The sequence below is a fragment of the Cibotium barometz genome, chromosome 58, assembly GCF_041138505.1.
Source record: "Cibotium barometz isolate CiBa-2024 chromosome 58, ASM4113850v1, whole genome shotgun sequence".
NCBI lineage: Eukaryota > Viridiplantae > Streptophyta > Polypodiopsida > Cyatheales > Cibotiaceae > Cibotium > Cibotium barometz.
Window position 1 is genome coordinate 17770796 of NC_141103.1, and position 18155 is coordinate 17788950.

Genomic DNA, 18155 nt, shown 5'->3' on the forward strand with positions numbered 1-18155 from the left:
ACTTCCATTCTTTCACATACATACATCTCCATCTATTCCTCATTCATTTTCATCTATTTGATTCGTTTCACATCCTCATATCTATTTATAGAATACAAGAGAATTCTTATTTTTGATATAATATTTCTTTACGTATCTATTTATGCATAAATTCCATTTTAAGGAGACTAACACTTTTGAAATAAAAATCAATCTTTTATGCATCTTCCTATGCATAAATTCATTTTAAATGAGAATGACACTTTAGAGTTAAAACTCAATCTTTTATGCATCTTCCTATGCATAAAATCGAAATTGACGAAAATAACTCTTTTGAACTAAAAATAGATTTCTTTATGCATCTTTCTATGCATAAAATCAAAATTGATGAGAATAACTCTTTTGGCTTAAAATAAATTCTTTATGCATCTTTTCATGCATTAATCCAATTTAGTAGGAATTACACTTTTAGAATAAAAGAATTTTTCTTATGCATCCTATTTATGCATAAAATCATTCATGATGAAAATCACACTTTTAATATTAAAAAAATATCTTTTATGCATATGTTTATACATACAATCATTTATGATTAAAATCACTCTTTTAATATAAAAGAATTTCTTTTATGCATCTAATTTATGCATAAAATCATTTATGATGAAAATCACACTTTTAATATATAAAAAATATCTTTTATGCATATGTTTATGCATACAATCATTTATGATGAAAATCACTCTTTTAATATAAAAGAATTTCTTTTATGCATCAAATTTATGCATAAAATCATTTATGATGAAAATCACACTTTTAATATTAAAAAATATCTTTTATGCATATGTTTATGCATACAATCATTTATGATGAAAATCACTCTTTTAATATAAAAGAATTTCTTTTATGCATCTAATTTATGCATAAAATCATTTATGATGAAAATCACACTTTTAATATAAAAAAATATCTCTTATGCATATGTTTATGCATACAATCATTTATGATGAAAATCACTCTTTTAATATATAAAAAAATTCTTTTATGCAGCCATTTATGCATAAAAATCATTTATGATGAAAGTAATACTTTTATAATAAAAATAATAATCTTTTATGCATACTTCTATGCATGAAAATCAAATATGATAAAAGTAACACTTTTATAATAAAAATTAATCTTTTATGCATACTTCTATGCATGAAATTCAAATATGATAAAAGTAACACTTTTATAATAAAAATAATAATCTTTTATGCATACTTCTATGCATGAAAATCAATTATGATAAAAGTAACACTTTTATAATAAAAAAATATCTTTTATGCATACTTCTATGCATGAAATTCAAATATGATAAAAGTAACACTTTTATAAAAAAAATATCTTTTATGCATACTTCTCTGCATGGAATTCAAATATGATAAAAGTAACACTTTTATAATAAAACTAAATTTCTTTATACAAATAATCAAAATGCATCTTCTATGCATGAAAATGATACTTTAGAATATAGAAACCATAAGGATTACTCTTTTAGAATAATAAAAGATGAAATTTATTTCACTAATTTCTAAAAATTTCGCTATAACCTCCTTTGTATGGCTGACCATTTTTCAATTTTTAAGTCTCTAAAATTAATTAAAAGTGCACCAAGAGTATTGAATTTATTCTAAAGTAAACATGTTTCTACTTATTTAAGACAAACATTATAAAAAACTTGACTTTAATCATTAATCATTTACCTAGGATAGAGAATGGTTAGATTTACTAAAGAAGAGAGGGGAATGCCTTTTGCAATGAGGCATAACATTATTTGCAATGTATAGAAGACAAAAAGCATAAAAAACCATAAAAACCATAAAATAAATGAAAAAGAGAAGAATCACCAACTTACTAATGAATTGGAGAGCTTTCCTTTGGCTTGATGGTTTGAGGGTTCAACTCTTGTTTGAGACAAGAGTGGCCACCAATCTTCTAGAAGAAGGAAGGTCAAAAACTAATGAATTATGAATAAAATTCATTGTTTTTGGCACTTGGGAGAGGCAGGGTAACATTACAAAAACACTATTGAGCCTCAACAAAGGGGGAGGCTTCTATTTATAGAAAAAAGTGAGCCTCTAACCAAGCAAACTGATTCTAGAATTTTTTGGATCAGTTTGGTCAATTTTTGACCATTTTTAGGTCAGTTTTGCTCACTTTTTGGATCTAGTTGAAACAGGAGAGAGGAGAGATAAAAATATCTCATTATCTGGGAGTTTAAAACTCATTCAAGCATGTGAAATAGGCGCCTCCTTCATGAGGGGAATCCCCCCATACTGAGGTGTCAAAAATGCATCATTTCACCTAAATATCTCTCTTTTTTAACTATTAACCTTGTCCTTAGTCAACCCTTAATCTTATGTGAGTATTTACTCATTTTTGAGAGATTTTTCTTTTATTCTTCTATTTATCTCCTCCCTACATTTGGATGAATCTTATTGGTCCATAAGAACCTTAATTTAAAATTTTGAAAAAATCTTCACCCCCAGGATAATGCCTCTTGAACAGATTATACTTAATTTCTAATGCTCCTTCTAAAAATCTCTTTGAACTTCTGTTTCAGGGGAACTTATTTTAATAAGATGAGATATTTTTTTATCCAAAAATATTTAAAAATTGAATTATCACTCTCTAGAAGATTTTCTCTCTCTAGGCCAAAACTAGTAGAAACAAGATCTTTTATATTTCTGAAGAGGGATTTGATTACAGGGGATGCTACTGGACATCATGAGGGGCTGGGGGAGGAATCTTACACAAAGGCTCTCTGAAGTGCCACCATGAGATAGGGCTATCTCTACTCATGAAGAAATGGAAGATCTCTAGCTCCTGTATCTCTGCGAAGGCCTGCCTTTTGCGGCCAGGATGTCTCTTCATCTCTCTCCTCGACTCCTACTCTGTGATGGCTCCCAAGGCTCTATGTATGCGGAGCCGTGAGTATAGGACTCTGCACTTGTCATCATACCATCTGTTTTGGGGAATAGTCTCAGATCTCGCAGGCTCTCCTGAGTGGACACAATGTGGGAAGCTCTGTAATGCAACCGTGTATAGAAGTGATGCAGCTGAGATGTAATGGTAGTGCGTGGCGTCGGTATGTGGGGGGCTGGTGATACTGGTGATCCGCTAGTGAAAATACCAAGTATGTATGATCTATCCCAATAGGAGGAGGTGGGATGGAGAATGAGGTGACAAGCTGTGATGCCTCCACCAAAGACCCCATAATGTAGTCTACCACCGTGCCTCCGGTCCGTGTATGACCCCCATGTGGGAAGCATGTCAGCCCTCCTGATCCCAGCCACTGTAGCATCCCGTTATAAATAACGAGATGATGCCTGGCTCCCAACTCTAGTAAGTGGTCCCCATAATGTCCTCTATGTGGTCCAGTGTCCTCTGATGCCCGAGTAGTCCCTATCTCCTCTGGATCCACAGGTGTCATCATAGTCATACACCTCACATTGTCTGCTCTGTGTGTGGGCATTGAAGTCACCTGTAAGAAATACCTCTCCTAGTGTAGAATAATGCATAATCTCCTCTGACAGACAAGTGTATGGCGAGGCGCCTGTCTTCTCCTCCTGTGGCATGTCCTCTATAATGACATAGGAGGACCTTGATAGAGGAAAGTAACATAAGGCTATGTATATAACCCTGTCCTGTGAGATCTGTAAGCTGATCCACATGTATCTGGCCTCTGGATCCTATGCTACTACTGTCAGTCTCCCCTGTAGCTCCCGTCTGAATAGAAATGCTACTCCCCCGACCCTCTCGAGGTACCTTGACGTGTGGTCCTCCTATATGCTAACTCCCACTGAAATCCCTCTACTCGAGGTAGCCCTCTCTCTGGGCTCTGATATGTCTCTATCAGAAGTATGATGTCTCTCGTCACCATAACATGCTCCAGTCATCCAGGCTACACCCATAGTGAGCCATTACAGTTTCATACTACCATGTGTATCTCTGTCAGTGGCCTGGTCTGTGTCCCATAGGCCCCAAACCGCTAAATCCATGGGCCGACTACCAATGATGACCCGACCATCTCGATAGAAGGCCTTCTTGCCTTCTCTCGATAGAAGGCCTTCTTGCCTTCTCTCATCGTCGCGTGTAAGACTCCTGGCATGCAAGCTCTCTTATGCTCTAGCGACGTCCTCGTGAGATCATCATCCAAGAAAATAGGAGCCCCCTCAAAGCCTCGTAGTATGACCCTCTTCCTCATCATGAAGATGGTGCGTGCCTCCACATCCCAAAACTGTATGATGAGAGCTCTCTTCTTTGTCATGTCTTTCCCGGCCCTCCAAGCTTTGAGGAAGGGGGGTCCCTCATGTGAGTATCCAAGTCGTGTGCATAGTGTCCGCCAATCCCCCTCGGGGGTAGAGTCGATTACCTCGGGAATCCCTGTGACTCTCACATTGAGTCTACGAGCATGTCGCATCCGCTCCTCCTCAATGGTGGTGTTGACGATTTGGAGCCCTTCTTTTTGGGCATCCTCTTTCACTTCCTTTTTGATGCTCCTCTTCACCACTTCTACCCATTGCCTCCATCTTACCTTCTAGGCTCTTGGTGATTGCCTTGGTGAGTTCTCTTTGATAGTCTCTTTGTCAACTTCCATAATCTCCCCCTCCTCCTGTGGTGGTCGGTTCGGTCCCGTAGAGAGATCACCTTCGCTTTGAGGATATCAATTTCCTCCTTCATAGTGTCCCGTTCCTTCTTCCATCCCTTTTTCTCCTCTTTCCATGCTTCTTTCTCCTTCTTCCCTCCTTCCTTCTCTTTCTCCCTCTCCTTCTCCCAAGTCTCCTTCTCCCTTTTCCAAGCTTCCTTCTCTTTTTGTAAAGCTTCGATCTCCTTCTCGACTTTGGAAAGTTGGTTGATGATGTTGATGGCGAAGTCCGCCGTCTTCTTCTTTTCTTTGATGGAGATGTTTAGCTTATCCTTCATTTTGACTATCTCCTCTTTGCTTGCACCCTTGGCCATGTCGATGTACCTCGGAGAGATAGAACCCTAACAATTATGTTGTTGCCTTGGAGACCTGAGCAAGGGTGGGTGAGGAAAGGGAAGCGAACATAACCTGGATTAGGCTAGAACTTCACATGGCGATAGCAGCAACACACGGCGACCAAAATGAAGTGACGGGGAGAGAGAAAGCATAGGCGACAAGGAGAGAAAGAGAGAGAAGCGATGGGGGGAGAGATGCGAAGGCAATGGGAGAGACACACACAAAGAGAGAGAGAGAGAGAGAGAGAGAGAGAGAGAGAGAGAGAGAGAGAGAGAGAGAGAGAGAGAGAGAGAGAGAGAGAGGTGGGCAGCAGGGGGAGAGAGAGAGAGAGAGAGAGAGAGAGAGAGAGAGAGAGAGAGGTGGGCAGCAGGGAGAGAGAGAGGTGGGAGGGGATGCACAGGTGTGAGAGGCAAGTTTCTTTAACCTAACCCTAATACATAAATGATTGAAAGCTTGTGGTTTATGTTGCCCTAACCCTAGGTTCTACATAGAAAGCATAATAGACCACTTTCATGGAGAGCTCTCCATCAAAGCTCTCTATTAATACTTCTATGTAGAAGCTAGGTTAGGGAAAGAAAAAAGAGAGGAGAAAGAGAAAGGAAAGAGGGGAAAGAAAAGAAAAGCTCACATAGAGAGCATGGTTGAAGCTTTCTATGAAAGCTTGAGAGAAAAGAAGAAAGGAATGAAGAATAGGAGAGGGAGAAAAGTACGTATCTTGGAGAGGGAGAGGTGAAAGGACTTGAGTGGGAGAAAGAGTTGCTGCATTTGTCGTCCTAGCCATGTGCAACAAAGGGAGAAGGTAAAAAGGAATCATGGAGGCAATGATTTAGATGAGAGTACCAGTTTACAGGTTGATGTTGAGCAGCGATGTTAGACACGTAGTAGCAAAACCCTGGGCAACTCTTCACCTCACAGTTTTAGATAGCTCATGTATGTTTATACTATTACATATTCACTTTCGGCCTGATTTCACATATCTGATAGTGATCAAGGAGTGGATGTTGGTTTTGAAGCATGGTTGAGAGAAAAAATATGTTGTATGTGTGATTGATGCAAGGGCCAATATATATGACATCATATAACAATTAAGCATGTCCGTACATATGGGGTTCATGAGGCAATGGTATGACCAATTACGGATGATGACATGGAGAAGAACCATAGAAGAGTGTTACACAATATGTCACACCATTCAATGACATCAGGTAGATTTCAACAGGTGGCAAGGCTTCATAGGAAAAGCATGGCTAAGAATCATCTACGCCAACCAATGAATGAGGTTCCTCCAACATTGCCACATGAGGAGGAAGAGAGTCCCATCATGGAAGACATCGTGAATGGCTTCTTTGAAACGGGAGGTCATAGATGATAGAGAGCAAGTTGCAATGTCACAAGAGGAGAAAACCTTTGCATAGAGAGGCAAGAATCTCTTTGTATGAGGGATATTTGTACTCTACACTGCAAGCAAAATTGGGGCTATTAAACTTGCAAACAATTTATGGATGGAGTGATGCAAGCATCACAAGTATTCTTAGGTATTATCCAATCAATATTTTCTCTTAAATGTCTCTTTTTTTATATATTGTTCTTGTAGATATTTTGAGATATGATTTCTTATGTTATGTTATAGGCTTCTCAAGTAGATTATTTTCCCTCAAAATCTATTGTCAGACTCACGAGATGGGTCTCGTAAATTTCTCTCTATATTGAGTATGGATTATAAAAAAATGCACACATGTCCCAATGATATTTAGAGGGGTTAATAAAGATGCAAAACAATGTCTAAAATGTGGAGAGTGCCACCATAGAGATGATTTACCAAGGAGACAAAATTCCTAGAAATGTATTGAGACACTTTCCTATCATTGCTCGTATCCAATACATGTTTAAATGTAAAGGAATTATAAAACTCATGACATGGCATGCAGCCCATCGCTCAAGTGATGGTATCATGAGGATCGTAGTAGCTGATTCACTGGTGTGGCAACATGTGGAGCATCAGTGGGCCAGAGTTTAAAGATGCACCCCGTTACTTACGTCTTAGCTTAGGCATGGATGGTGTTAACCCATTTGGCTTAAAGTCCACATCATGGTCTACTTGGCCTATTGTATTGGTGAATTACAATCTCTCTCCGTGGATGGCAATCAAGAAAGGACATATCATGCTTTCTCTCCTTGTACCAGGTAAGTATAAGGTAGCGAACATGGATGTGTACCTTGATACTTTGATTGAGATACTATGGCGAGGTAGAAAAGTGTGTGATGTCTCAACGCCAATCAATAGACATGATATGGAGATGAAAGGAGTTTTGCTTTAAACGATGCATGACTATCTTGGGTTCTCGAAGTGCTCAGGTACATACTTGAACTTTATAACTTTAAACTTGTCTTACTCTACCTCTCAATTATCTCAATTTTAAGATAGGTTTGGCAACCTCCAAACATCATGCATGTCCAATTTGTGGACCATCACTTGTTTTGGAAAGACTCTCTACACTAAAAAAGGTAGTGTATGACAAACATCATCGATTTCTCCCTCGTTCACATCCCAAGTATGTGCCACATGATGTCTCACCACTTGTGATGAGAGGTAGAGATTGGTTTGAGGCATGGAGAAGCACCCCAAATCCACCACCCGATGGGTTGTCAAGACACTCAAGATTCTTTCGACTTCCATATTGGTGTGAGTTGAAGGTCAATAATTTCTTAGATCCCATGCATATCTTCAACAATGTGGTAAAAAATATTTAGGACCATTTAATTGTTGGTAAAGATATACCAAGGGTGCAAGGGATGAATTAAAAAACATTGGACGCCTTCAAAGTGTATCGCCACATGGTCCTACCAAAGACACCATGGGTATTAACCAAGAAGGAGCACAATAAGGTGAAAAGTGTAATTGTCTCTTTTTGTACACAAACAATAGTAATGCATTCATTAAAGGGTGCCTTCAAAAAGACCAAAAAGAAAGGAGAGGTACAATTATATGGCCTCAAGACATATGATTGGCACAAGATATTACAAGTATTCAAATATTTGCTTATTTATTTTCTCTTTATGGTAAATAATTCGTAGGCTTATATACTAACTTTCATTTTTTTATGCATAGTTTATTCTTCCAATTGCTATAGTTGGTTGGAGACAAGAAGATGAGAGGCTATTTAGAAAATGGGAAGCTTGGTGAGGTATAAATATTCTCTTAAATTTGCTAGGTAAGTTATATTTAATATTTGGTATTCTCATGCAATCACAAGCTACACTAGTTAAGGCACTACACTATGTGCAGACTCACCGATTGAGGCAGCACACTCTTTATATGCAGACTCACCGATTGAGGCAGTATGCTTTCACGTAGACTTGGTGACTAAGGCAACACAAGAAGAGGAAGAAGACTCACTGATTGAGGCATCTTCCTAAACTGTATGACCAACTGAGCTCAATTGCTTTCCAACCTCAGGGCATGTTATGGATTATGAAAATTATTGAAATATTTTTGTGGTATATTCTTATGGATATTTTTTATTATTTGCCACATGGTTAGTGCCTTACCACCAAATATTCGTCGCACCATGTTAGGTAGATAGTCACTGGATATAATCTTGTGTATGTGATTTTTATAGTAGATCAATGATGATAGGGCTAGTGCGGGTGGCATGATGATGGTTACTCATTTCTGGCATGCATATTGGATGTACGTTTTGGCATCACTATGTTTATGGAGATATTATATTTTTTACGACATTATATTTATGCGATATTTTTCATAATAGCTTGGTGGCCATCATTATCTTGTACAAATAATGGTGACACACATATTTATTATGCATATTTGTTATAGGGACATATTTATTCAAATGGTTTGTTTACCCTTAGTAGATAGCCCATATTAATTTATGCACGACACTTTGCTAAAGTCAAGACCCAAGGATGGTTAACAGTACTTCATGCATAACACTTTCTTAAAGTTTAGAGGCAAGGTCCAAAGTGGATTGTAAAAGTCATTTTTGGCTCGCAGATAATATATCTAAATACACTTGCTTGAAAGTGTGAGCCATCAAGAAAGTGGGGGCAGATTGTACCCAATGTGTGCGCCGTGCATCTTCTCTTCTTTCATGTTCATGCAAGTTTATTTTTCAATAAGCTATGGTGTTTTGAGAGAGGTAGAGTGAGCTTTGTCTGTTATTATATTGAAATTGTGCATGAGAACCACAACCCTCCTACAACACATATAATATTGCATGAGCATTATATGCTTGAAGGTCAACAATTGACTTTTATCAAACGTATTTTCATCATGTAATGAGGAATAAAATTAAAGAAAGACTTCCCGCCCCTTTATTGTTCATAGTGTGATATTTTATTAGCATGATGGAAAATGCAAAATTTAAAAAGTGAATATTGATGTGTGTGTGTGTGTGTGTATTTAAACTCTATGGTTTAAAAAGAGACTTTCTAATGCACATTGTAAAACAATGTCTAACTTTGATTTTTATATATGTTGTCTACATAGGGTGAGGTGTCCAATCCCCATGACATCAAATAAAGAAGGTTGTGTCTTTTTTATATATGTTGTGTACATAGAGTGGTGCCGAATGCCCATGACATCAAATAAAAAGTTGTCCCCGTCATGTTGATGTAAGAAAAATCTTAGATATTTGTTTTCCTTATAAAACTTTATAATGGAGATGATAAGAGTTCCATAGTTGTGGTCTTGGTAGGATGACACAACGGCTATGCATTTTTAAGGGACAATAACCTCTAGGATGAAAAGCTGAATGAAACTTTGAAAAGTTTATACGTCTCCTTTTTTTGGATAATAATGGTATGTAAGATAATATTTATACCGAGATAGAGATGAAAAATAATCTTTGTTATAGTTTCTAGTTGTATATAAGATAATATTTATGCCTAGATAGAGGTGAGAAATAATCTTTGTTGTAGTTTCTAGTTGTAAGACAATATTTATGTCTAGATAGAGATGACGAATAATCTTTGTTGTAGTTTCTAGTTGTATAATAAGAGAGAACTTAGATCTGTAAGGAGGGTATTTAAGGAGATTTTGGCGGTTAGGTGGTCATTGAGTTGGTGAGATTATATATGCTAATTAATTTTATGATCAATGTAGGCTTATAGATTTGTAAGAAGATTATTTAAAGAGATTTATGGTGTTGATTTAAGATGGTGAGATTATAAACACTGTTTAAGTTTATAATGCCATTGAAAGTGACATGTGAGATGTGGAAAAAAAGGTTTGCAATTTTAACACTATGAATAAGGCCACATGGAGTGAGCAAGATCACCTTGTATCACCTTGTTTAGTTTTGTGATGAGTAGTTTTACAAGTTGCACCTATAGTACTTAGTTTTCATGTTTGAAAAACGTTTTTCAATTTCAACATAGTGAATAAGACAACATGAAATGTGCAAGATTACCTTGTTTACTTTTGTCATGAGTAGTTTTACAAGTTGCACGTACATTATTTACTTATCATGAGATGGTACTTGTTGGACCTAGAGTGAAAAGAAATTGTGGTCACTAAAACCAACTAAAATAAAACCTAATGAGATGCTAAGCAATGTTCGGGCTATTTACTTTTACGAAACATGCACACTTCCTTTTTACTCTTGGTAAAGCCAAAAATTTGAAGAAAATAAATATTTTTTTTTCACGATGAGGTACCTATTTCCTTAGTAGTAATGGTAAGAGAACTAAAGACCAAAAGCATTGATGTCATGTAATCTCATGATGTGAGGGTCTATCAGGCCTAGAGGATTTTCTCATGCAGTGGGCTCATCAGAGATAAGGCAGCAGGCTGCATGTCTGATTTGTATTACAGGGTCTAGTACACGCAGGTTAATGGGCAGCCTCTTATGGATTTAGTGGATTTTGTAGACCCATATGAGAAGACACCACATTATGGTATGAGAGCTAAGGAGGCAAGCAAGATGCGGCAAGCAAGGAGGAAGTACACGAGAAAGTACACAAGAACAAGGCAAGCAAGGAGGCAAGCAAGAAGGAAGTACACGAGAAAGGGTATTTCTATCTCTTTCCCTCTTTAATTTTATAGCAACACCTTCGATACTTGTGAGAGCTATAGGAAGATAAGAAAGTCACCATCTTAGATTGAGACATCCTCCTAGAAAAAGGAAGAAGATCATATTATGTGTAGTTCACTTTGTGAAGTGATTTTTTTTGGTGTTTTCGACACAATTCTGCGTTTCAGGCACATTTTGGGCACGTTTCAAGCACATTTTGGGTCCTATTTTGGCTATACAAGTTTTCCACAAGAGAAGGCACTGAGTGAAAAAATAATTTTTATTAAAGATGCCCAATTTCTGGTTCAGTGTAAAGTTTTTGCATAAATTTGATTATAGGATAGTCTATGTAGAGAATCTAAGTGTTATAGGTGTTGGTGGATGCATGTTTATGTGACTAGCTCACGTACAATGGAATTATAATAAGTTAAAGTATCATTGGTTATAGGATAGTATATGCAGAGAATCTAAGTGTTATATGTGTTGGTGGATGCATGTTTATGTGACTAGTTTACGTACAGTGGAATGATAACAAGTTATAGTATCACTCTTAAAGGTTACACATTTTTTGCAAGTGTAAGATTTTTTTACAAACATTGTTTCATAAATTGTGCCAGTAAAGATGTCTGAGATTTTTTTAAAGATTATAAGTGAGAAGTTGGACAAGAATATCTTCCAAGCATGGAAGTTTGGAATGAATAATTTCCTTATGGGAAAAGGATATTGGGAGTTCATCACACAAGGGATGAAAAGGATATTGGGAGTTCATCATTCATCACAGGTGAAGTTTGGTTCGCAGTGTGAAAATTGTTTCACGGCGTGAAACACTAGTTCACGCAGTTTTTTTTTAAAATCAAAATGTACTTTTCACGTGAAGTTCGGTTCATGGAGTGAAACATTAGTTCATGCATATAAAAAAAATCAAAATTTAATTTTCACATGAAGTTCGTTTCACGGCGTGAAAGACCGGAGTTTCACGCAGCCCAAAAAAAATAAAATTTAATTTTCCACATGAAGTCCGATTCACGACGTGAAAACCGTTTCACGATGTGAAACACTAGTTCACGTGGGAAAAAAAAAGAAAAAAATGAAATTTAATTTTCCACGTGAAATCCGTTCATGACATGAAACACTAGTTCATGCAACCAAAAAAGAAAAAAAATAAAATTTAATTTTCTACGTGAAGTCTAGTTCACAATGTAAAACACTAGTTCACGCGACAAAAAAAAAATTTTGAAATTTAATTTTCACGTGAAGTTTCGTTCACAGTGTGAAAACCGTTTCACGACGTAAAACACTAGTTCACGCGATAAAAAAATAATAAATAATAAAAAATTAGAAATTTAATTTTCACGTGAAGTCCATTTCACATGACAAAAAATAAATAAATAATAATAAAATAGAAATTTAATTTTCACGTGAAGTCCGTTTTTCACGGCGTGAAACACCAGTTTCATGCACAAAAAAAAGGATATTTAATTTTCCACGTGAAGTCCATCTAGTTCAGGGCGTGAAAACCATTTCATAGCGTGAAACACTAATTCACGAGGCCAAAAAAAATGAAATCCACTAATTCACGAGGCATTAAAAAAAAAATCTAAAAAGCAGCCCTGTTTGGAGACTCGTTTCTCCTAAACCATATATCCGATGAAAGCACTCTAGAGCTCATCGAAAGCCTGACATCAACCTCTGCGACTTCGGACTAGTTGTCCGAAGTCAAAATCGATCATTTTGACCTCCGACCAGCAGCCTCAAAATTCGACCTGAAAAGCGAGGCAAACAAAAAAAAGCCCAAAAACCACAAAAAATTTACAAAATACAGCGCGAAAACGATGACGAGCCATTCAAAATTCTTTTTGGAACACCCTCAAAAACGTGCTGCGAAACAGGGAAAAAATTCTCAGAATTTTTTTTCGTCTTGAGACTGATGGAAAATAGGTCTTAGGACTTCCTCTTCCATCTAGGAAGTTCCTAGCATACGCTTTTGCTGGAAAAATATTTCAGAGGTTCACGTGCATATAGCGCCTAAGCTAATTAGGGCAAACGCACACCTGTTTGATCTAACGAATAGTACGCCAAGTCTCTTGAGGCTGTAACGGCGGGCTGTGGGAAAGTATAAAAAGTTTTTGTTTTTTAAAGAAGTTAAAAAAAAAACAAACAAACAAACAAACTGTGATTGCTCCTTAAGTAGCATTTAAGCACTCAAACATGGCCATGATAGAGGGATTGCCAGGGATTACACAAGCAGTGACATCTTCGAGCCATTGAGATCTATGCCACAAATTCACCTCCCAATACCATTGGCCATGCCTATAACAAGTGTGTCATCGGGTTTTACACCCCCTGTGACTTCGATCCCATTGGGCTTTGGTCTCTTGCCTAACATTCCCGCAAAGCGTATAAGTACTAACCCCTTCCTGGATGCCCACACCTTGGACATACTGACTAGTCTAGGAAGGGGAGTGGCCCAAGGACTCGGTGAGTCTCTTCCAACAAGAGCACTCACATACGGCCTCAATGATTGCCTCAATGATTCATACAAAAATACGGCTGTATAAATTTTCAAAATTATGGACAAATATGATGGAACAACAAACTCTGTTCAATTCATTCAAGTGTTTGAACAGAGATGTGGTCTTTGAAAATCCCAACTGCCCCACTAAGGTACATGCGTTGAGCTTGTGCTTAGAAGGAAAAGCTAGTAGATGGTTCATCGCATTAATGCCGGCGATCAAGACCAACTTCAAAACCTTGAAATCAGCCTTTATATATGGCTTTTCTAGACAAGGTTATCGGTGGAGTGCAGCAACAGAACTCTATTCAATTGAGCGTCAACCAAATGAATCCATTAGAGGTTGGGCGTCATATCTTGTCCATAACAAATTACCACATGGATATGATTTCCAAGCCAGCATCAAACTGGTGGTAAGATTCTTTGCATTGCTCTAGTGCAGTAAATTTGATCGTTGTCACATGATTTATAGACCTCTTTCATGCATATGAGGTCATCCTTGTTGGTGTTTGCACGGCGAGTTAGTTGTCATCCTTTAGTGCATCTAGAGGAGAGCTTATCTTTCTTTAGCAGGTTGTAGCTTCAGCAAAGTAGTGATTGTTAGACACACTACCTCCCGGAGGCACACAAGATGGTCAGGCCATCATAAAAAATTACTTGGCGTAGTTCTATGGAGCGATCCACAAGTTTTGTTTCTTGCATTCTACACCTTCTATGTCCCCAGAGTGGTCTTGTGTTGTAGATGGCGTGTGGCAAAGCTCCCATGATGCATGCTTGTCAGGCCTCTATACGATCGTACTTCTCTTTCAATGAGGATGATGGAATAATCAATGGTGTGGTATAACCTCTGGTACAGACTTCTAGTGCTAACAAGGCATGCTTGGAGTTTCATGCAAAGGAGGATGTGGGTGATGCCTACAAGGTGTCCATCGTAGATAATACATTTGATGATTTGTGAGGATCCACACTTGGCACTACTCTTCTGAAAAAAACTGCCATGTTTTCATTTATTGGTTTTTGCTACCATGGATAAATTTTGTTTTGGCATGGATTAACTTTGTTATTATTAACTTTCTTTCTTAGGAACTTACAGACATTGTGCTATTGTGTAAGGGGATCAATGATAACATGTGGTTGTCACGTCCACATATGGTTCTACCTTGGAACATGGCTCCAAGTTTGTTATCCAAATTGTGTATATGAGGAGAGAGAAGTATATTGGAACCACACTTTTGCTATGATAGATTTTGCCACTTTTTGACCTCGCTCGATTTTCTTTGCTCACCTTTTTGATTGCCTCGGTCAGATGGAGGGGAGAGTACTCCAATGAGTTCTCTATTTTTTTGCGAAAGAATGGCATTGAGAAACAATTTACATGTACATATATTCCACAGTAAAATGGGGTTGCTGAGCGAAAAAATAAGCACATTGTAGAGATAGTGCAAGCATTGATAAACAGAGAAGAATATGCCGCATGAAGCTATTTATATAGCACTTTATTTCATGAACAGGACTCTTACTACAAACATACATGATGCAACACTAGAGGAGAATCTCACTGGCAAGAAACTTGATTTGTCTCACTTGAAAGTTTTTGGATGCATTGCCTATGTGCATGTGCCAGCTGAGTTGTGTTTATTAGATATTCCCTTGAGTAAAAGGGATATAGATGCTATAACCCTACTACACGTTAGTTGAGGGTAAGCAAAGATGTTGTGTTTCATGGAATGAGTAGCTGTTATGCTACTGAAAAAGATATTGTTGGGGCTGATGTAACTGGAAGTGTAATTGCACAGAATGCAAGTATATATTCAGACTCATTGAGTGGACCTGGAGATTCCTCTTGTGTTGGGTCTGTTTGATAGACCATAGAGTGGTAGGCTACGTTAAAACACCAGTCTTGAAAATGCAATTGGTACATCATGTAAAGGCAAAGAGAAGGTTGGTGAACCTCTTGGTATGTCTAACATTTATGCAAGGAATTATTTTGTTGATGGAGAGTCTAGTGGCTTAGAGCATAGTCTTGATGATGAGCTTGGGGTTCCAGCTATTAGAAGACTTGGTGCAAGGAAGGCAAGAGAAGCTAAAAAAACACCAGGTAGTGATCATGGACAACGTAATTCAGGGAGATTTGGAAAACTTGTTAGGTTTACTTATGATGGTTATGTGGCTCATCATTATGCATATACGACTAAGGTTATGCAACATGTCTTGAAGAAGCTGTTGGGAATGTAGATTGGGAGAAAGCCATGGCTTAAGACTACATTGGATGCAAATGAGACTTGGGAGTTGGTGCCATTGTCTCAGGACAAGAAGACTATTGGATGCAAGTGGGTGTACAAAATAAAGCACAACTCAGATGGAAGTATTAGTAGATATAAAGCAAGATTAGTTGCCAAAGGTTATGCTCAAACTTATGGCATTTATTATGAGGATACATTCAGCTCTGTTGCCAAGATAAAAACCATAAGAGCTGTTATTATAGTGGCTGCATCAGGAGGATGGTTTTTACATCAAATGGACGTTAAGAATGTGTTCTTGCATGGTGATTTGTAAGAAGAAGTGTATATGGATCAGCCACCAGGTAGTGGGTAACCCTGATTTTGTATGCAAGTTGCGTAAAGCCTTATATGGCTTGAAACAAGCACCAAGATCAGGGCATGATAGGATAGCACAATATCTTATCATTTCATGTGACAGATGCTGATCATTCACTCTATATTTTAGGAAGAGTGATAAGGGCTTGGTTGTCATCACAACCTATGTGGATGACTTGATTGCTGGGGGTGACAGTGGAGAGGAAGTTGAGATTGTGAAATGTCTCCTCAAGTAGAAATTTGACATAAAGGATTTGGGTAAGCTAAGATATTTTCCTAGCATTGAAGTTATTAGGACGACCAAGGGAATATGGCGATCATAGAGGCAGTATGCATTGGACATGTTGTCTAAATATGGTATGCTTATTTGTAAGCCAATTTCTATGCCATTAGATTCAAATGGCAAGTTGAGTGCACTTGGGAATGAGATCTTGGAGAACCCCACTATGTACAAAAAGATAGTGGCTTGATCTACATGATCACCAGGATAGACTTGAACTATACAATTAAATTGGAGAGTCAGTTTATACAGGCTTCTGAATGAGAAGCCACATTTGGATGGTGTGAAGCACACATTATGCTATGTGAAGTCCACATTAGACTATGGTCTCTTTTATGAGGCTGGTACAAAGTTGCAAGTGTTTGGATACATCGATGTAGATTGGGATGGTAGTATTGCAGATAGGAGATCTACATCAATGTTTAGATACACCGATGTAGATTAGGCTAGTAGTATCGTAGATAGGAGATCTACCACAACAAATTTATGTTATCCTTTGGGAGTGACGCTCTGACATGGAGCAGTAAGAAGCAACCAAGAATGGCCTTGTCGAGTACGAAGGCAAAGTATAGGGGTGCTTCAATGGCATGATGTGAGGTAGCTTGGTTGCACAAGCTACTTGGTGATTTGGGGCTACAGGTTCATAGGCAAGTTATCATATATTGTAATAACCTTAGTAGTATATAGTTGGCGATGAGACGAGGAACCCAATTTTCATGTGTGGACCAAACACATAGAGGTCCTATCATTTCATGAGAGAGAGAGTCTCCGCGGGAGACATTGATCTCATGTATGTTAGCACAGAGGAGAAACTAGCTGACATTTTCACGAAAGCCTTGGGAGAAGAGAAGCTTAACGGATTCTAGACTATGGTTGGAGTCCTAAAGATGGAGTTGATCTTGAGGCCTGGGAATGTTGAGATGTCAATCTCAACACGAGATGACAATTATGATATGCCTGGATGACTGTTTCTATCATTTACATCACTGGCATGTTTGGTAGGTCGCTGACATGATGGATCTTCATGCACCAACTAAGTTATTGCATACTTATCTTGCCAGCTCACTCACTTAGCATGTTCACATTATGGACCGCATGTAAATAGTACTTTAGTACTTATGTTCTATTTTCCTTATCTCTTTGGTACACCTCTTTTGTTGAGGAGAAAAAGAACGACAAAACTTGAGCTTCTCATCTTGTGTATCCTCTTCTAGGGTTTCTGTGAGTGTGTGTGTGTGCCTGTAAGAGCTCAAGCTCTCTTTCCCCCTACATCTATTCAACACACACACACACACACACACACACACACATGCTCTATGCGATAAATTTTTGATCTCTCTTTCTCTCTCTCTCTCTCTCTCTCTCTCTCTCTCACACACACACACACACACACACACACACACACACACGAACACATGCTTCATGATATAGATTTTTGATCTCTCCCTCTCCCTCTCTCTCTCTCTCTCACACACACACATGCTTCATGCTATAAATTTCTCTCTCTCTCTCTCTCTCTCTCTCTCTCACACACACACACACACACACCCACACACACACACACACACACACACACACATGATTCATGTTGTAGATTTTCAGATTTCTCTCTCTCTCTCATATGCTTCATGCTGCAAGTTTTTTTATCTCTCTCTCTCTCTCTCTCTCTCTCTCTCTCATATGCTTCATGGTGTTGTAGTAGGTTTTTAGATCTCACTCTATCTCTCTC